Here is a 20,490-nt window from a genome sequence, read left to right as displayed (position 1 = left end):
AAACTGTCAATAATCAGACATTTTAATTAGAGCCATCTCTATTGTAGTTGTGGGCCAGTAGGTATAGGAACATTGGTTTAGAGTTATTCTTTCATAACTGATTATTTGAAAAATCTTTATTCAGTATATTCCCTTCTAATCAACAGACTTTTTCTATTAGATAGCTGGCTGGAGCAGTGGATAAAATTGATGCTATTGATCTTTGCTTCTTCCTGCATGAGCCTATATAGGCCTTCAAAAAGCAGCAACAAGATCAAAAAAACAGAGCAAAACAAACTAACATCTTGAACTTCATTATCAGTGTGAACAATTGTCCAATACATTCTTACAAACTAGCTCTGAGGTGTACATACATAATTTCAAAATATAATTACATATGATGAAGAATTTGGGGCAATATGATCTTTAAAAAGCCCATTTACTTATTCTGTAAATGTTCAATTTTTGTATTTGGGAAAAATACATTTTTTTCAATTATATTTTTCTAAAATCATAAAGGAGAGCAAAAGTTACCTTCAATTCCTCAAATTGAGAGGACCATTTAAAGGAATTTTATAATGTTAATAAATAGGAAAACCCATTAACATCTGATTTACTAGGGTGGTCAGGATTTGTAGCATGGTTTATTGCACTTCATTTAACAAATAAGGCATGCATATTGTTTTCAATTTCCTTATACTCCCAGCTGAGTAGTAAAACTATTCTAAGTAGTATATTAGTAACAATAATAGAGGAAAAGCTGGAGGGGGTTCTGGAATATCTTAAGAAATTTATTTCTACTTCTGCTGTAACAACCACTCAAGGCATAAAGTTCTTAATGTGGCACTTAAAAACTTCAAGGACCATTTAAAATAAAATCTAAAACAATAAAACCACATCGTTGTAAAGCAGGAAATCATGTTAAAAATCTCTATTCCTATATATGCAGACATTTGTATGTATCACTCTCCTTTGCCGCAATCATCCCTCTTTTATCTCAAATGGGAATATTTTTATTGAAATCAGAGGGAATTCACTGTTAAAATAGTATTTGTGATTTTACATTTCAATTATAGTTTAAAGGTTTTAAGTCAGTAATATTCAACTTTAAATTAGGTCTTTACAAGAGGAGTTATCCTGACAGTCTGGCCTTGGACTCTGAAACTTCACATACACATAGGGAAGCAGCTTAACAGGGGAGTAGGTCATGAGAAGAAGGATTATGTATTCCTTTACCGTCATGGAATAATGTGGAATATGGATAATTTACTTGGATCATGTCTGGTATTTGTTCTTAAGCCATTAATCCAGGACAAAAAAATAGGGGGTCTTGTAATAAAATGGTGATGGTACACTCTGAAAAGTCAAGATGGATAAATGATTGCAGATTTTATTTACCCACTTAAGTTTTATAGGTTATCTCTTTAAGTGAAGAATTGTGCTGGGCTCAGAGTACTCAGTGCTGTACAAGGCAGATCTGGTTCCTGTTTTCCTAGTATTTACATTTTAGTTTAGAGAATGGACAAACACAGTAGTGGAAACAAATACACAACCATAGTTCTAACCACTGCAAAGAAGCCAGTAGGGACTGAGGTAGTGACTTAGTTGTGCTACATTTGTTGCTATTAAGATCAGCGGAGGCCTCTTTGAAGAGGAGACAGTGTACTTGAAATGAAGGATTTAGCCATGATGATAACTGGGGGAAAAGTCATAACAGGGAGAAAAACAAAAACAGGAACAGCAAAAAGAGAAAGTTCTAGGAATAAGAAATGTTTAAGTTGTAGAGTTACAGAAAGGAAGGCATTTTGGTGGCAGTCTAATTAGAGCAGGATCAGTGTGTATTGTGCTGTTAGTTGGAGAGGAGAGGAGGCAAGCTCATGAGGGACATTATAGGTCAAGAATTTTTTAGTTTTGTGTAGATGTAGTGGGAAACCATTGAAGGGTTTGGACCAGAGAAATGATGTGATTTGATTCATGTTTTTTGGTCCCTGGATTTTGGGAAGGTGGCAATGGATTCAAGAAGACCAGTTAAGAGCTACTTGTGGTTTTTCAGGAGACATAATAGTATCTTAGCCCAGACACTAGTAAAGACAGAAAAAAAGGTAAAAATTCAATGTATATTTTGGAGAGAAGACCTACCTGAGCAACTAGTACATTTATTGGGGGTGACAAGTGAAAAGGAAAGAATTGTATGTGATTTCCTGTCTTTGGCATGAACAATAGGGTAGGTTGGGGGGCCATTAATGGTGCTATTTGTTTAGATGGAAAAGATACAATCACTTGTTTGTTTGAAGGTACTCTGATTTGAGAATTATTTCTGTAGCAGGATTGAAGTTCTTAAGATCTATGTTCAGAAAGTTAGACAGTTTCCTGAAAGCCTGTCAGAAAGAAAGATTGTTTGCTTGATTATCATTAGTACAATTTTATCTCAGTGATATATATGCCAATGAAGTATTACCAATCAGATGAATGCCAGGGAACTTGATCTTCTGTTTTCCTTAGCTCAATACCGTGTTGAGACATGAGCTAGTTTAGAAAAACAAGACATTTCCTTCTCCTTTTGTATTTTTACTCAGTGAAACTTTTATGAAATTTGGTCACATTTTTCTTTTCTGTTTTTTTAAGATTTTATTTATTTTTCAGAGAGAAAGAGAGCACAAGCAGGGGAGTGGCAAGCAGAGGGAGAGGGAGAAGTAGGTTCCTGTTAAGCAAGGAGCCTGATGCGGGGCTCCGTCCCTGGACCCCAGGATCATGACCTGAGCCAAAGGCAGAGGCTTAACCAACTGAGCCACCAGGGTGCCCCTGCATTTTTATTTCATTTCGTAAAGTATACTCCTTTTCATATATAGTTCCATGAGATCAGGCAATTGAGTAAGTTGTATAAATACTATGACAATCAAAGATAGAATAGTACTGTCACCCAAAAACTTTCTTCGTGCTGCCACTTTCATACCACCAAACCCTGGCAGCAGCTGACCATTCATATATATATATATATATATATATATCTATGTCTTAACATTGCGCCTTTTTTCTGAATTGTCATATAAATGAACTTATTTAGTAGCTTTATGATTTTGATTCACACATGTTACTGCATTTATTTATAGTTCCTGTTTCTTGCTGACTAGAGTTTCATTGTCTGGTTATACTAGATTGTCAGATTTAGTGTTTATGAATGAAGCCACTAAAAACATAAGTTTTCATTTCTTTTGGGTAATACCAAGGAGTACGATTGCTGGATCATATGGTGAGTGTATATTTAATTCTATTAGGGACTGTCGAATTATCTCTGATATTTTGTATTCCCACCAGCAATGAAGGATAGTTCCAGTTTCTCCGTATCCTCAGCAGTCCTTGGTATCATCAGGTGTTTGTTTGTTTAGCCATTCCAGTAAGTGTGAAGTGGTATCTGTTGTACTTTTAATTTGCATGTAGTTAATGGCCAATCTTTTCATGTTCTTTTGTGCCATCTATAAATCTTTGGTTAAATACTAGGCCAAATATTGCCCATTTTTTAAAATTAGGTTGTTACTTTCTTACTGAAATTAAGAGTTCTTTATATATTTTCTGATATATGATTAGCAAGTATTTTCTCCCAGTCTGTGGCTCTTCTTTCATTTTATTAAAAATGTTATATACGTAGCATAAGGTTTCTTTGAGAAATTCTAATTTAGAGCTTCTTTGCTTTTACGGATTGTGTCTCCAGTGTTATACCTAAGAACTCTTTGCTCAACCTGAGATCAAACATTTTTCTCTTCTGTTTTTTTCTTGTGGAAGTTTTGTACTTTTAGGCTTTATATTTAGATTTGTGATCTACTTTTTTTGCATATAGATGTCCAAATGTTGTAGCATATTTTCTTGAAAAGACTATCATTAGTCCATGGAATTATCTTTGTACTTTTGACAAAAAAATGGTCGATTATATATATGAAAGTCTGTTTATGGCCTCTTTGTTCCATTGATCTACATGTATATCCACTCACCAATACCATGGTGTCTTGACAATTGAGATTTTATTCTAAGCCTTAATATCAAGTAGTAGTAGTCCTTCAATTTTGTTCTTTTTTAAATTGCTTGAAGGGGAAGTCCAAGAATCCTTATAAGTGATACAGAGTTTCATATCTAGAACTTATCCAAGTCATCCTAATCTAAACTCTTTTCTTTTACCAGAGTTTTTAATAGCTTTCTGACTTTCTGCATTCTTTTCCTCTATTTATTCTTTATGATGCCACTGTATTGCTTTTCCAAATGCCTGCTATCATTGTCCTGTAGCTTGAACATATACCTTAATTTCCTGTGAAATAGGTAGAGTTCCCCTTCTCGAAGACATTTCTTATCAGCCATAATTAACTTCATAAGATTCCTCATTCTAGCCATGTCTTTTACTGTTTTGTTATAATTTTTGTAATTATTTTGATACTATATTATATTTATAATATGTAAGTGAAATATTATATATAAAACTATTAAATACATTAGTATTATGGAACACTGCTTCATTTTATGTATGTTAGATAAATCACAGTCTTATACAATAGACATTATGGCCCCTATTTAAAATCTTTTGAGTAACTCAGGGCTCAGAATGGTTAAGTAAACTGGTAAAAAAGAAAAATCAGCACTACAAATATTAGACGTAATTAGATTTCCAGTTTCATTTTGCCTCTATCTTTATATCACCATTCCCTGTTTGTCTCAGGACTCCCTAACATACAGTCTATAACAGTAGAAATGACTGCAGTTCCTTGAAGTACACAGAGATCTTACCGTTCCCTGGTTCTCTCAGGACCCCCTAATATACACAGTCTATAACAGGAGGTATGACTCCAGTTCCTTGGTATACACAGAGAGATATACACACAGATCTTATACAGAAACTTCAGTTCCTTGATATACACAGAGATCTTACCCTTATTTTGAATGTGCTTCCTCCTTCTCTGTATGTTTAAAACCTGATGATCCTTCAAGCTCATTAATGCTGCTGCTTCTTCCGTAAGTCCTTCAGCAATGTGTAAAGTTAACCCTGAATTGCTATTTATCTGGAATTATTTTTCAGCCTTATAAAATATTTTTCATTTAAAATTTGTTCATTTAAAATGTCTCCATATTATGTTTATATCTTAATCTAAGTTGGCTTCTTAAAGACATGACTTTATCATGTACTGCTTCTGTGTACTTCATAATATCATATATTCCAATCGAAATATTCTAGGTTCATTGATATTTTCCACTCTATTAAGGGCTTCTTACATCACCAATATTACTTCATTTATTACTTTAATATTGATAGCACAATGCTTTTTCAACTTCTACTACCATATAATATCATATCAGGTATACAGACATACATATATGTATGTATATGTGAAGTTTTCTGCTTGAATATTGGTTAACATATTTTGCATTAGAAATTATAGTTAAGAGCTCAAAGCCCACTGCCTTAAAAGGTAAAATGATACTTAAATTTCGTGTTCATTAGAATTATCTGAAAAATTAAATATTAATTCTCATTCAATTCGTCCAAGCTTGGGCCTGGAAATTATATCATTTAAAAGTTCCTTATTAATAAAAATTAAAAGATTCTGAGGTGCAGCTAAAATTGAGGATCCTTGGTATGTCAGGCAGGTAGACAGTAGAGCTGAGGTTGGATTTGATAGTAGTGAATTAAGTATTAGTGAGAAAAACTCCAAAATATGTTTAGGTCACTGTGCCCCCCATGTTCTAATGGATTTAATGTGCTGTTCTTTTTTATTTTTCTGATTAAAGATTTTATTTTTGACTAATGTATATTAAATTAAAAATTGTATTATTATCTGTATCTTACATAAAGTATATACCTTTGTTTTGTACAATGGATTATGTAGCCTTCTGAAAATTAGTTACACAGAGCCAAACATTAAAGTACCAAAGCAATGCCATAGCATAAATGAGATTTTTGGAAATATTTGGAGCCTATAGGACAATTTATTTGTGAGGCCCATTGTATCTGTATTGCTAATGCTAAGAAATAGAAGGGACTGATTATAGTACTGTGTCTAAATATTTAGTCATGCTGAATGAGATAATTTTTCAAACACTAATGTAATATGATAGGTATTAGTACTGTATTTCCAATGTGACTGAAAAGAAATTGATCGTGTAACATGTTTTCCATGACTTTATAATAATAAGGATGTGTTCAGTAGTGATTACAGAGTAAGAAGAGACATAATCAGAGGTAAATGTTAGCAACAAATGCATTCATTACTAAAAAGGCAGCAGGCAAATAAATGAACTAATCATAACTTACAACATTAGGAAATAGTAAAAAATTAATGCATTAATAAAAATTAAAGCAGTAATTAATATATTATGAAACATCTCAGCAGTTGAATGGAAATTAGTAAAAATGCCTTCTGCTATTCTTCAAACAGGAGAGAATAAAATAGAAATTTCTAGGTAGCCCAACACAGCAAAAATATAAACACCCCAACACAAAATTAGTTATGAGAAAAGGGACAAAACCACAGATTTAGGGGAAAAAAAAAGAAAATTGTATGTGACTATGACCTACAAGTCTACGTTGCTGGGGATAGAAGAAGAAGGGAAAGCAGATGACAGTATTAGAATATTTCATACTAGTATTTGGCCTTCCTACAGTCATTTTTCAAAAGTATCAGAGGAAATTAGAAGTCTAGAAAACAAAAACAGTCAAAGTAATAATCTCCAAGATTTTTACGGTGAGATTTATTATCATGAAAATAATTTCTTAATAAGCTAGGTAAACTAAACATACTTACTTGAATTTTTATTCTATTTTGCCTAGGTAGAAGCAGAACAATATTGTAGAGACAAAATAAATCATGAAGCCACTTTTTTTTTACCTTAACTCCTAATGCAGATATGATGTATAAGGTGCTTAAGCATGTTGTCATTACAACAGTGGGAAAAGGCCAATGAAAGAATGTACCAGGCAACAAGAAGAAGCAAGTACAGGAAAATGGATTGTGAGCAAAAACAATTATTTCAGTTTGCAAACAACAGAAGGAAAAACAGTTATTTCATGGACTTTCTAGGGTCATAAACTCTAGAAAGTTTTACAGTTCTTAAGCCTCTAAGCCTTTCTGAGGTTTTCTGCAGTAATTCTGGCTTTTGGCTTCTATTCGACTTCTTTCTTCACCACACACATGCGTGCGTGCATGCGCGCGCATACACACACACACACACAAACACACACACCTGACTGCCACTTACCACAGTTACTTAAATTTCTACTTTTTTTCTAGTTTGCTCCGTCAGTTACTACCTTTCCATCAGCTTCCAAAAATGTGTTGACATCTCCCATGCAGGGAGAGTACAGATTCTGCTAGATTTAACTAAAATCTGTTTTTTTTTTCTAATGATTTTGTTAACAAGAGATAGAAATGAGAAAAAAGAAAAAAAGAATAGCATAGATATTGCATAGTAAGTGTGGTGATGCCGGGGGTATTGGAGGATACATGTGAGATACCTTCTAAGACATGCTGGGAAACATTTGCAGAAAGATGTACCTGGCCACTCCAAGAGTGATAGCTTAGCTTCCCGATACTTGGGCAATGAAAATTAAAAATAGAATGTGATTTTAAAGAACTCAAGTGATAGAATAATGTGATTAACTGAAATTTTACCTGTACTGTTTGCGAGGTGAGTGAAGTTGGGCAAGATTCTTAGCGACTTGAGCTTTGGTTTGCTCCGATCTAAAGTAGGAAGAATCATAGTCTCAAATGCATGGGAATGTTGTAGAAATCAGACAACATGAGTGTGAAAATACTTGGAAGAATGTTTGGGCTATGGAAAAGATTTACTACTTCCTAGTGATTATCATTATTGTTAACATGTTTTGAGTGTTCACTGGCTGGTGATGCCAGTACAAACAGCAAGTAAGGAAGATTCAATAAGCATATTGAAAAACTTTATTCACTTTCTATAAATCAAATCTATTTGTCTTACTGTTCAAAATATGGGATAAGGTGAAATTCAACCTCCCTTTTGGTATGTAGGAATAAAAGTTAAACATACTCTACAAAGTAGGCCTAAAAATGTGATTATAATATTTATATCAAAATAAGAATGAGTATCATACTCAGCAGTGAAAAATTAGAGTCATCTTAATTAAAATCAGGAGAAAAACAGATATGCTTTTACTGGTCATATCTATTAAGCAGTGTTCTGAAGTTTTAATTATTTCAATATCCAGGAAAAAGAAATAAGACCTAAGAATTGGAAGAAAGGAGATTATCATTGTTTGCATATTAAATAATTGCTTGCCCAGTAAACTTACGGAATTTGACAAGGGAACTATTAGAGTTTAGGAAGGGCTAATTGTACATTCATTTTATATATACCAAAATGGAAAATGGAATTTTCAAATGGAAGAACCATAAAACCGAAAGAGTATATGAGTCCCCAGGTTCTGGTTTTGAACGACACCCTGTGAATGCAATCTGTGAGAGAAGGGAAATTCATGTAGGGAGACCCATAGTGACCATAGCTTTTTCCCTGAGGATAGTATCTTGACCATTTATCAGCAAGCTGGAGCCCAAGCAGATCACAGCCACTCCACTGAGCTGAGGACACAGACATGGCAATCCAGGGCACTAGAGGCAAGCTGGAATCTGTGGAATGGGGCAAGGTAGAGGAAGAAGCTGTGCATATGGCCAGTAGTCTCTGTAAGGGACTTCTGAAAGACCTTGGCTCGGGATGAGCTGTCTAATGCTTAGGCTAAAACTCTCACATGTTTATAAAGAATGAATGCTTTGAGAGTGAAAGTTGAACTGGACATAAAACAGTGCTGGAAGACATGGAATTCTGGCCAGGGAAATTAAGAGATTTAGAATTCACAAATTCACCCAGCCAGTGTCTCCATCCCTTGTATCAGTAACACACTATTTCCCCAGCAGGGCCTGCCATTGACAAGATAGATCCAGGTTCTGTCAGCTGTCAACTCTGCTATCTCATGGAAAGTGTATTTTCATCTATAGTAATTCCCATTCCCTGCCACCCATCCATGGTTTTGCTTTCTGTGGTTTGGTGGAAGCAGGTGATTCTCCTGACAATTCACTAGAAGGTCAGTGGTAGCCTAAGGTTGCAGCATAATGCCTACACCATTCACTTCACTTCATTTCGTCATGGAGACATTATCACAGTTAGAAAAAGGGTGACTACAGTACAATAAGATATTTTGAGAGAAAAAGCTTATTCTCATCATCTTTATAAAAGTATATTGTTACAATTGTTGTAGTTATTGTTAATGGTTATTGTTAATCTCTTACTGTGCCTAATTTTTAAGTTAAACTTTATCATTGGTGTATATGTATAGTAAAAAACATAGTATGTCTGTGGTTCAGTACTCGTCACACTTTCAGTATCCAGTGGTGGTCTTGAAACGTATCCCTCATGGATAAGAAGGTACTACTGTAATTTTATTTAAACTGATCTCTGTTGGCTAGGAAGGTTAGTGCATTAGAATTTATTTCAGTGGTAATAGATCTTTATTTCTGTCCTTTATGCTTTTTCTTTCTTATTTTCTATCTTCCTTTGGATTGAATAAACTATTTTTTTTTAATTCCATTTTTCTCTTATTCTTATCCTTCCTTTTTCTTTTTACATAGCATTTTGTTCAGCATGTTAATTCAACCATGATTTATTTTTATTTTGCCACATTTATTATTGTAATTATTGTTAATTTCATGTACTTATTGGTTCATATTTAGCTACATGCATACCAATATCTTTGTTCATAATTTCTTACTTTATCTTAGTCTTTCCTTCTGGTTTCAGTCTTCTTCTCAGAATACATCTTTTCGAAGTTCTTTAGTGGGATTTAACTGGCGAGAGACTCCTTCCCGTTTTATTTGTCTGAAATGGCTTTGATTTTGCTTTTTAAGACTTGACTGGACATAAAATTCTAGGGTTGCAGTTATTTTCTCTCTGCACTTTTATTTTTCAGCTATCTGAAGTTTACATCTTGACTGTTGAGAAATCTATTCTCAGTGTATTTCTCAATCCATTAAGAAGTCTGTTTTTCTCTCTGGATCCTTTTAAGATTTCCTCTTTATTTTTGTTTCATAGTGATATTGTGTTGTTTCTTTGTATATGTTATTTATTCAAACTTACTTGATTGCTTGCATTTCAAAAGTAAGGATATTTAGGTATTTTATTAATTCTGGAGTTTCCGATTCACTGTATATACAAATAATGGTTCTGTTTCATTATCTAATTATATGCATGTTAGAACATCTTAATCTTTTAACTCTCTTATTTTCCACCAGTTCTGCATTCTTTGTAATTTTTTTATATTTATTTTCTTGCTCATTCAGTCTCTGTTCAAGTACATACTATTTCTTTCATCTTTCATAGTAGATCTATACTCTATACAATCATTACTCTCTCCATAATCTAGGTTTAATTCAAATTTTCTGTTTTATTTTAAGAATTATTTCTTTTAAAAGTTCATCTTGACTAGTATGCCTCCTTTATTTCCTCATATACCTTTATGTATACCTCTATATAAGCTTTTAAGTTTAGGCATTAACTAATGAAATAAGGAAAGAATGGCTTTCTCTCCTCTATCTCTAATTTTTGTAATGTCTTAGGTAAAACTTTAACCACTTAGTATTTGATACCTTGCTTCTCTATAAAGGGACAAAAAACTTAATTTTCTATAAATTGTGATTGATTTATTAAAGTCTTATAATACAATGAAATGTTCTGGTTATATATGGTTATGCAATTAACCAATCCTAAATTTGGTAATTTAAAATAATTCACTATTATATCTCAAAGTTATATGTGTAACCTGAACTTAATTGGTAAATTCTCATTTAGTCTCTTTCAGGTGCTTGTGGATAGATTAGAAGCTTGATTAATCTGGCCATCCCTGATGGCTCACTTATATGGCTTATATTTAATGGATGACATCAAATATGCATGTTAACCAGAGTACCTACACGGCCTCTCTGCATGACTTAGGTTCCTCACAGCATGGGTTGGGTTCTGAGAGAAATCATCCCAAGAGACCCAAGAAGAAGCTATAAAACTTCTTATAAGAATTTCACAGGTTCCCTCCACTGCATTCTCTTGGTCAAAATGAGTCACAACCAGGACAGACCCAAGAAGAATGGACTACACAAAGGCACAAATACCAGAAATTGTTTCCTATTGCTGCTGTAACAAATTATTACACATTTAGTGGTTTAAAACAATATAAGTAATTTTCTTATGGTAATGATGGTCAGAAATCAATAATCAAGGTGTTGGAAGGGCTGTATGCATCCTCAAGGCTTTAAGGGAGAATTTGTTTCCTTGTCTTTTGCAGCTTCTAGAGACCACCTACATTCCTTGGCTTATGGGTTCCTTGTTCCATCTTTTAAGTCAGCAGCATATGTCTTCTCTTTTCTCTGACTTTCAGGGCCCTTATGATTACTTTGGGCCCAACCTGATATAAAGATCATTTCTCTGTGTCAAAATTCTTACGCTTATTTGTGAAATTGCTTTTGTCATGTAAGGTAATGTACTCACAGGTTCTGGGGATTAGGGCATAGTCATCCTTGAGAGACATTATTCAGCCTAATGCAGATGGTTTCTGGCATGTTATTTCTAGAATAGTATTTCTCTCAATCTGAATTCATCTTAATGAAAAGACATACCCTAACAAACAATGGTGATATAAAGGATATTGTTACTTAAGAATGGTAGAGATGAGAGCACAGAGCAAATAACCTGTGCATAGCAATTCTCAAATTTAACCAGACATGATACCATTTCCTTGATTATATCTCAGTACTGTTTCCTGGAAGTTACTCTTTATGGCCTATATTCTTAGGTGGTTATCATATATATGTAGGCTCTTAATTTTGCTGTCTGGACTCTTGACTATGCTTTCTCAATCAAAGCGGTGGCTTTGTAGCTTTCTCGGCCTGATTCCTCTCTATAAATGGTTCAGGGACTAAAGGATTTATTTCATTTTTAATTATATCTTTCCATTTTCATGTAGGTTAACAATCTTTTCTCAAATACTTGAAACCTTTGTGATTTTCTTGTGAATATCATAGATTTACTCAGAAAAAAGCCATGGCTAACAATCTCTTTAAGACAGAGCCTTTCCTTGTCAGAGTGTTGGAGCAATCCTTTAAAAATTCTTAGAAGTATTTTTTCCTGTTTTCCTAAAAAAGTTAACTCAGTACAGGGACAGAGGTAACCTGCTTATGGGTTGTGCCACTGATTAGCTGGCCCAGCTTTAAAAGGCAGACTGGGGATAATGAAGGCCGTTAGGCTGTTACAGAGGAAACCCATTCAGCCCACTCCTTTTTTTAAAAGCATATTTAAGATATAATTGACATAAAGGTCATATATATTTAAGATATACAACTTGGTATTTTGATATATGCATACACTGTGAAATGATCACAAGAGTCAGGCTAATTGACATATCCATTACCTCGCCAGTTACCATGGTGTGTGTGTTGAGATTTAAGATCTATCCTGCTAGTAAATTACAAGTATACAATGCAGTATTGTTAACTTTGTTACCATGCTGCACTTCATATTTCCAGAAGTGTCTTTGACCAACTTCACTCCATTTCCCCCACCCTCTAACCATGACAACCATCATCCTACACACCACTTCTTATGAATTTGGCTACTTCAAATTACACATATGGGCGAGATCATACAGTATGTCTCTTTCTGTGTGTTGCTTATTTTTCTTATTATAATATCCTCCATATTATTGCAAATAGCAAGATTAACTTTTTTATGGCTCCTTAATATTCCAAATTATGGGTGTGCGTGTGTATTAGAAGCATTTATGACTACCGGGAGGGTCTGTGGGATGGCAATTAAATCTTTTTAAAGTCCTTTTTTTTTTTTAAGATTTTATTTATTTATTTGAGGGAGAGAGAGAATGTGAGAGTGTGAGAGGAGAGAAGGTCAGAGGGAGAAGCAGACGCCTCATGGAGCTGGGAGCCTGATGTGGGACTCGATCCTGGTATTCTGAGATTATGACCTGAGCCGAAGGAGTTGCTTAATCAACTGAACCACCCAGGCTCCCAAATATTTTTAAAGTCTTGATAAATCCTTCTGCAGCCATGCTGTTAAAATGGTCCATAGCCCCATGACATTTCTTACTCTGGGAACCTTCTTTTTCTATTTAGAGAGCCCGGGAGAATATGATGCCTTTTTAAAAAATTCAGAAACTCCAGACTTATTTTTATTTCTCCTAAATTTTGCTTGAAATTGGAACAATTTATGTTTTGTTTATTCCTCTCTATCTATACCTTATCATATACAGTTATAGAAAACCAGGTGGTATTTGAAACCAAGTGGAAATCTTGGCAAAATGTACCAGTTTATTTAGTACATTTTATTTTCCTTATTATCATAGGAAATCACAGTTTTACTAAACTTTTAACTGTTTTATAATAGAAGTCATCCTTCCTCCAGATTCCAAAAAAAATTTTCTTACTGTCCTTTTCTCTTTCATTAATAATCTTCTTGATACCTTTCAAGCCTCCACAATCCCATTCTAGGTACCAATTTCTCTTCCCCTTATTTCTGCTTCATAACAAATCATCTGAAACCTTAACTACTAAAAACAGTTTTAAGGAAGTAATTATCTGTCATGACTGTGTTGCTTGACTAGGTTCAGCTAAGTAAGCACTTGTGTTCTCTTATGCGGTTGCCATTAAATAACAGTTGGGGACACAGTAGGCTTAGTTGACTGTCCCAAGATGCATCACACACATAGCTAGTATGGGTTCTTGGCTCTGATTGCAATCATTACTATAGACTGAAATGATTCTGTTGGACTGTAGACTGTGATCTCTCTGTCACCTGAGCTTTGCAGAGTTAACGGTCGGGATCCTAAAGGCTGCATCACAGCAAGCGTTCCAAGTGACCCAGTTAGAAATTGTGTGTCTTCTGATGCTTCTGATGATTTCGCTTCACTGTGATCTGTTGGTCAAGGCTAAGTCTTGATTTTAGGAAGGAATACTACTCTAGGCCATTATCACTAGTAGATGTGGTCAATCGGAAGACCATATTGGAAGGCTAGCCACCTTATGAAAATTAATTGTGTCTTAATTTTTATTACAAATAAGCTTTATTGAGTGATTTCAAATTCTCCAGAGCAACATGTATAAATTGTGGATGTAATTTTATTGGATTGTTTTTAGGTTTCCAGAATAAAGAGAAGAAATTGTGGAAAATTTTCATATGAATATTTTTTGGAATTTTCTTTGTTTAGAAGGTCATATCAGCTTTGCCTTTTTATTTCCAACTATAGCTTTAAAAATTGTAAGAGTTATTGGTTTCAGAGTATCCTTAGAATGATGTTATCAGTTTTCCTGAGTTTTTCTCAGATAATATTTATGGTTGTATCTTTTTAAATAAAAAAGTAGAAAAATGAAATACATATATGAAAATATTTACATGGTTAGGCACATAGTAAGAACCAATAATTTTTAGCTTAAGTAAGTTTTTTTCCCATTTTTAAATGTTTTAAACTCTTTCCCAATTTTTCTCCAGCATTCACTATTACCTGATAAATATGTTGTAAAGATTAATAACTTAATTAACAGCATATGGAGGGCATTTTTAAGTTCTCAAAGAAATGTGCTCTAAATGATAATGATAATGATAGTGTAATGATTATTTTCAAAGGGAATTGACCTTTTTTGAGGTAACTGATTAATTGTGCCTAAATTTAGTCAATTCTTCTTCTTTCTGAAAATGTAATTCCATTCTTAATAGTATCAAGGTCTATCCTATTCATATCTTCTTAGCGATTTTTACTTTACTTTTTTTTGGATGAATCTTGGTGATTTGTAAATCTTTCTTTTCTGAGGTCCAAACTAACAGAGAAATTAGGCAAGTAATGTAAATAGAAAGTAACATATCTGCTTTATTAGGCCACAGTTTCTTTTTTATTATTCATGTGTACATGAAATTACCCACTCCATCCTGCATGCCCTTCACCTTGCGGATGAAGGGTCTCTCACAGAACAAATAGGGGAGCATGGAATACGCATACTCTATGTCCTGAGTACAGGTTCTCTAAAAGAAAGAGTAAAGGTTAAGGCATACATGCTCAGTTTTTTCCCTAAAATCAATAGCTAAGTCTTTCCAGTATCATACGTGAATGAGGAGGAGGAGAGAGGTTGAAAGTTATTCTTTCCAGTCCTTCCAAAATTTCCTGATATAATAGAATAGGACTATTAGAAGAAAAGGATTTCTTCTATCAGAATTATGTAAAAGATTTCATTATCTGTTTAGATTTTCTAGATATTTAATTGTATGTAATTTATTAGTGGCTAATAAAAATGCAAAGAGAAGGCAAAACCCATGAAAATAGAATATGTGTTTACATATACAAATTATTAGGCTAAAGATTATCCATGAAAAGAAAAATTATGTATAATACATAAATTGGACTGTTTAATGTTATTCTAAGAAAAGTAAACATTTAAGAAATCCCCAATTATAAAAAAATTTGTTTTATTAGATGCAGATTATCTTCCTATCTCTGTAGTATAAAGAATTGATAAAATATCCTTGACTATACAGTTAATTCATAATTTGAAAAAAAATTAGATAACCCTCTCTTACAATTGCATTCAGAATGGTAGCTTTGGGCCTTCTAAACCTTTTTCCTATACAAGTTGTCCCATTACTTACCAGTGTAACTTGTTCTTACTGTAAGGATGTCAAAACATAAAATGAATATATGCAGAAGAATTCTCCAGCCATGATCATTAAAATTATTTTATAGTCATGTAAAACTATTTTACATTACTTATGTTGTGATTAAAGGAAAAAAATTCAGCTAATAGAAAAAAACTAAGAGGATCAAAGGAAATCTCACTATCCTTGAGTATTCTTTCCTTGTAAATGGGTATTTTCAATAATTTTAAAAAAAACAATTGAAATACTCTGAATAAATGGCTATGTTGACCATAGGCACACCTTGCTTACAGATAATCAGTTTCATGACATGCATCTCTTACCCCTTAAAAGTCTATGACAGGGCCACCTGGGTGGCTCAGTGGGTTAAGCCTGAGCCTTCAGCTCGGATCATGATCTCGGGGTCCTTGGATCGAGTCCCGCATCAGGCTCTCTGCTGGGTGGGGAGCCTGCTTCCTCCTCTCTCTCTCTCTCTCTCTGCCTGCCTCTCTGCCTACTTGTGATCTCTCTCTGTCAAATGAGTAAAATCTTAAAAAAAAAAAAAAAGTCTATGACAAATGAGTTTAGTTTAGTCCTGGGTCAGAGTATTCCTTTTCTTTTTGCATATTTCTTCCCAAAGCATTTAGATGGCCTATATTGCTCTGCTAGGTTTATCTCACAAAATATACTGAATTTTAGATCTCTAAATCTAATGGTCAGATGTTAACTTTGTGAAGATTACCAATCATTTGGCTTTAGATCTTTGAATTATCTTATTTGATAAGATAAATATAATAATTAAAGAGTACAGATAAGGAATTAAATCACAATATCTTTAATATTAAATGTATCTGATAACTCATTTAGGACACTCCTTTTATGTTATAAAACTTCCGTGACTTTTCCAATATCTGTGAGAGAATAAATATTCAAAATGTTTTATTCTAGGGTATTTTTCCCACCCTGTACAATGCTCTTTTGAGAAGGCACTCAGTGTTAAGGGCTTATCAAGTATTTTAAATGTGCACTGCAAGAGAGGAGGTTTGAAAATCAAGCTGAAACACAAAATATAAGCATAGAGAAGATGGATTGCTCATCTATGATTTAGGAAATGCAGGCTCACTCAGCTTCAAATGAATCATGGATGTTAATAGTTTCCAAAGGATTAATGTTGGGTTTTCATTAAGAATTTCAGCGTATTCTTGATTATTTGGACTTTGAAACTTAATGACACAATTGAGAAAGAAAATCAGCTTAAATGTCCTTTTCTTTAACTTGACCTCCATCACAAGTATAAAGAACTCATGATGCTTTGAGGATCTGGAAACCTGTACCTATGAGGGTAGATTTCAATTTATAAGGATTATGCTCCCAAATGCCAGAGCTGCCAGCAGCTATGTATGGGAAGCTGTTTTGGGACATTGTTCCTAAAATTATTGCTTCTAGCAGATGGCTTATCCACAAGTGTGGATGATTCAGTACTTAAAATGATGAAAAAGGTGGGACTTTGGGGGGTGAAAGACACAACACCCAGCTTGTTGAACACCTTATATTGATATAAAAATCTCAACAGTTAAGACTCTGATGGGAAAATACTTCCTCCACTTCTTCCACTTCTTCTCAATGCTTTTTTTTTTTTTTAATATGTATATTGAAAATCATTGAGGTTATTGTGAATTACCATTGAAATAATTTTCTGGTTTTTTTCAAATACTAGACTTTCTGTTCTCTTATGGGCACTAATTTATTAATTTGAGATTTTAATATATTCCATGACAAATGCTTTTGAGATAATGGTTTGTTCTCTGCTGAATTCTGGGTAGCTTATTGAGACAGTATCATGCTAATTAAAATGCACCTAGGAAAGTATCACTATGGTCAGGACTTCAAAGATGGTTAAGACAAATTAATATTGTTGAACCCCAGAGATATATTATAAATTCCTCTTTATGCTTCCTTTATTTCTCTCAAGGACAATTTACCCCCTACAGACATAACTGATCTTTTAAGTTTCTTATTGTCTCCTCCTGAAGAGTACTTTAATTCTCTGCTTAGCAACTGCAGACTAATTTTTTTTTCATTTTAATTTTTTGAACCCAAACAACATGTCATACCTCAGTTTACAGAATTATGTTGGGAATTAGAAATGAAGAAGAATTTAAAAGGAGGTCAGTGTATTTTAGAAAAATGTGGCACGCAAACTAAAACTATGACTCAATCATTACATTTACCAAATGAATTTAAAACATATTACATACAATATGATTACTTATGTTAGAAATACTCATCAGAAGAAATCATTAACTTCTGAAGAGGGCAGTTCAAGGTTAATGTTATAATTCCCTGATTGTTTTTCATATTCTTGAGTTATTTTTTATGTTTCATATAGGTATAAACATTGTTATGAAATTATGAATGCATATTATTCTTTGGAAAAAATACAACTGATGACAAATATGTATTTCTCACTCTCAGGACTGGTCATCTATAATAATTCATATTCCTCTCATGGAGACTTAGGTTTTTTTCCTTTCTTGGCTATTTTCAATAATGTTACAGGGAACATGGGGTACAGATACCTTTTTGAGTCAGTGTTTTTGTTTCCTATGGATGAATACCCAGATGTAAAATTGCTAAGTCATAGGGTGGTTCCATGCTGTTTTCCACTGTGACTGCCCCAATTTGCATTCCCACCAACAGTAAGCAAGGGTTTCCTTTACTTTGTTTTCTCAACACTTGTCATTTCTTATCTTTTTGATAATAGCCATCATAACAGGTATGGGGTGATAATCTCATTTGGGTTTGATTTGCATTTCCCTGATGATTAGTGATTTTAAGCAATTTACATGTATCTGTTAGCCTTTTTTGGAAAAATATGTCTTTTTTGGAAAAATACCTATTCGTATCCTATGTCCACTTTTTTTTTTTTTTTTTTTTTTTTCCTATGTCCACTTTTTAATGGGATTATGGGTTGTTGTTGTGGTGGTACTGCTATTGAGTTGTATGATCATCAGTTATTTTATATTCTTATATTTGGCCATGAGAGGTTTTCCTGAAGGATGTATCTGTTTTATCGTTCTCTACAGAACATTAATTTTGAAGGCTTTTCCTTAGGAAAATTGGAGGTCAATATCATGTAACTACTAATAACCTGATGATTTTGTTGTGTTTTCATATATAATATACTACAGATTTGTGAAAGCATAATGGTAAGGGGCTAGGTGTTTTTTGTAACAACTAGTACTTTAGCATGTGTGTGGTAAAGAGTTAACTTGGAAGGGCTGATTATTAGAAGAGTGCCTTTCTGGGTGATCCTTGGCTGGCTTTTGAAATAGTCTTCGTATAATAAGTTGTTCTATGTGCCTGGGACAGTGAATTCTGTGGTCCAACTTGTCTAGACTGTATACAAACAGTCTGATCAATGGTGAGCTCTTACTTTCCTTCTGAGAGTCTGGAATTTTAATGATTGTGGCTGATCACAAAAGCAGAGTGTATCTTTGTAACCAGTTCAAAGTAAATACCTTGAGGTTTTAAGTGGCCTTACTGAGCAGGAATACTGAACAAGTACTATTATATTTTGCTGCTGGAGTAAGGTGAATGTAGGAAAACTGTGATCGGTTTCCTCTAGATTCCACCTAATGTGTCTTTTTCCCTTGCAGACAGCTGCAATAAACTATAGCTGTGAATGCAACTGAATTCGAACCCTGTGAATCTTTCTAGAGAATTGTTGAAATCGTGTTTTTATGTAAGGACCTCAAAATACAGGTCCTCAATTACCTTCTTTACCTTCTATAAAATATGCAGTTGGGGATTATGTTAGGAAAGGTTATCAGAATTTATGTAGGATAGGATCATAATTAATAGTTGGTTTAGACTGTGAGAGAGTAGCTATTCCTCTGGTCTTAGTTTTAAAGGAGTCAGTGATGATGCAAATTCCAATAGAGGCAAATTTTTTAATGTTTCCTTCTTCTGTATTGACAGTATCATAGCTCATATGCATGTGTAGTTAATAGCTACTTACTGAACAGTGCCGATCTAGAAGTTTCAGATTTTTCCGATAGACACATTAGGAGACAATGCTTGTTAGTTCTTAACTCAGAATTAAATTTTTCTGTTACTCTATTGGATTACATCATGCAAAAATTTTTATTTTCAAGGTGAAAGCCTCTCTGCTGATCTCGAAGGCACCATTCTATACGATTCTTTGGTTAAGAATTTAAATCAGTTAATTTTTTAGCATATACCCTAATATGTGTTTTGCTTGTTCCTTGTATGCATGCACCATTGTACTACTAATATATTAAATATATTAGAAAAAATACACCAAAAGTAGAAGTTCTTAAATAATAGCTAAAATAAGTAAAAGGCCTAAATAGATATAAGGTCTAATAGTATTCCCCCCCATTCTGATGGTTGCTTTGAGTACCTCTGAAGTATGTGCACTTACATTTGGAGACCTCACCTTTTGTTTCTAAATCCCATTCTGCTGGAAAGTTACTACAGTTCACTGGAGAAATGTCTGACTCCATTGCTGGTATAAGGAAAATACAGTGTAACCTTAGAACATGTTTTGTACAAGAAAGTAAGAAGTGCTCAAAGAATAACACCAACAGGGCAACTGGGTGGCTCAGTTGGTTAAGCAACTGCCTTCAGCTCAGGTCATGATCCTGTAGTCCCAGAATCGAGTCCCGCATCAGGATCCCTGTTCAGCAGGGTATCTGCTTCTCCCCCTGACCCTCTCGCCTCTCATGCTCTCTCTCCCTCTCATTCTGTCAAATATATACATAAATAAATCTTTAAAAAAAAAAGAAAGAAAGAAGAACGGCGACA

This window comes from Mustela nigripes, chromosome 4 (assembly GCF_022355385.1).
Source record: "Mustela nigripes isolate SB6536 chromosome 4, MUSNIG.SB6536, whole genome shotgun sequence".
NCBI classification, from domain to species: Eukaryota; Metazoa; Chordata; class Mammalia; order Carnivora; family Mustelidae; genus Mustela; species Mustela nigripes.
This window is presented reverse-complemented; position numbering follows the sequence as displayed.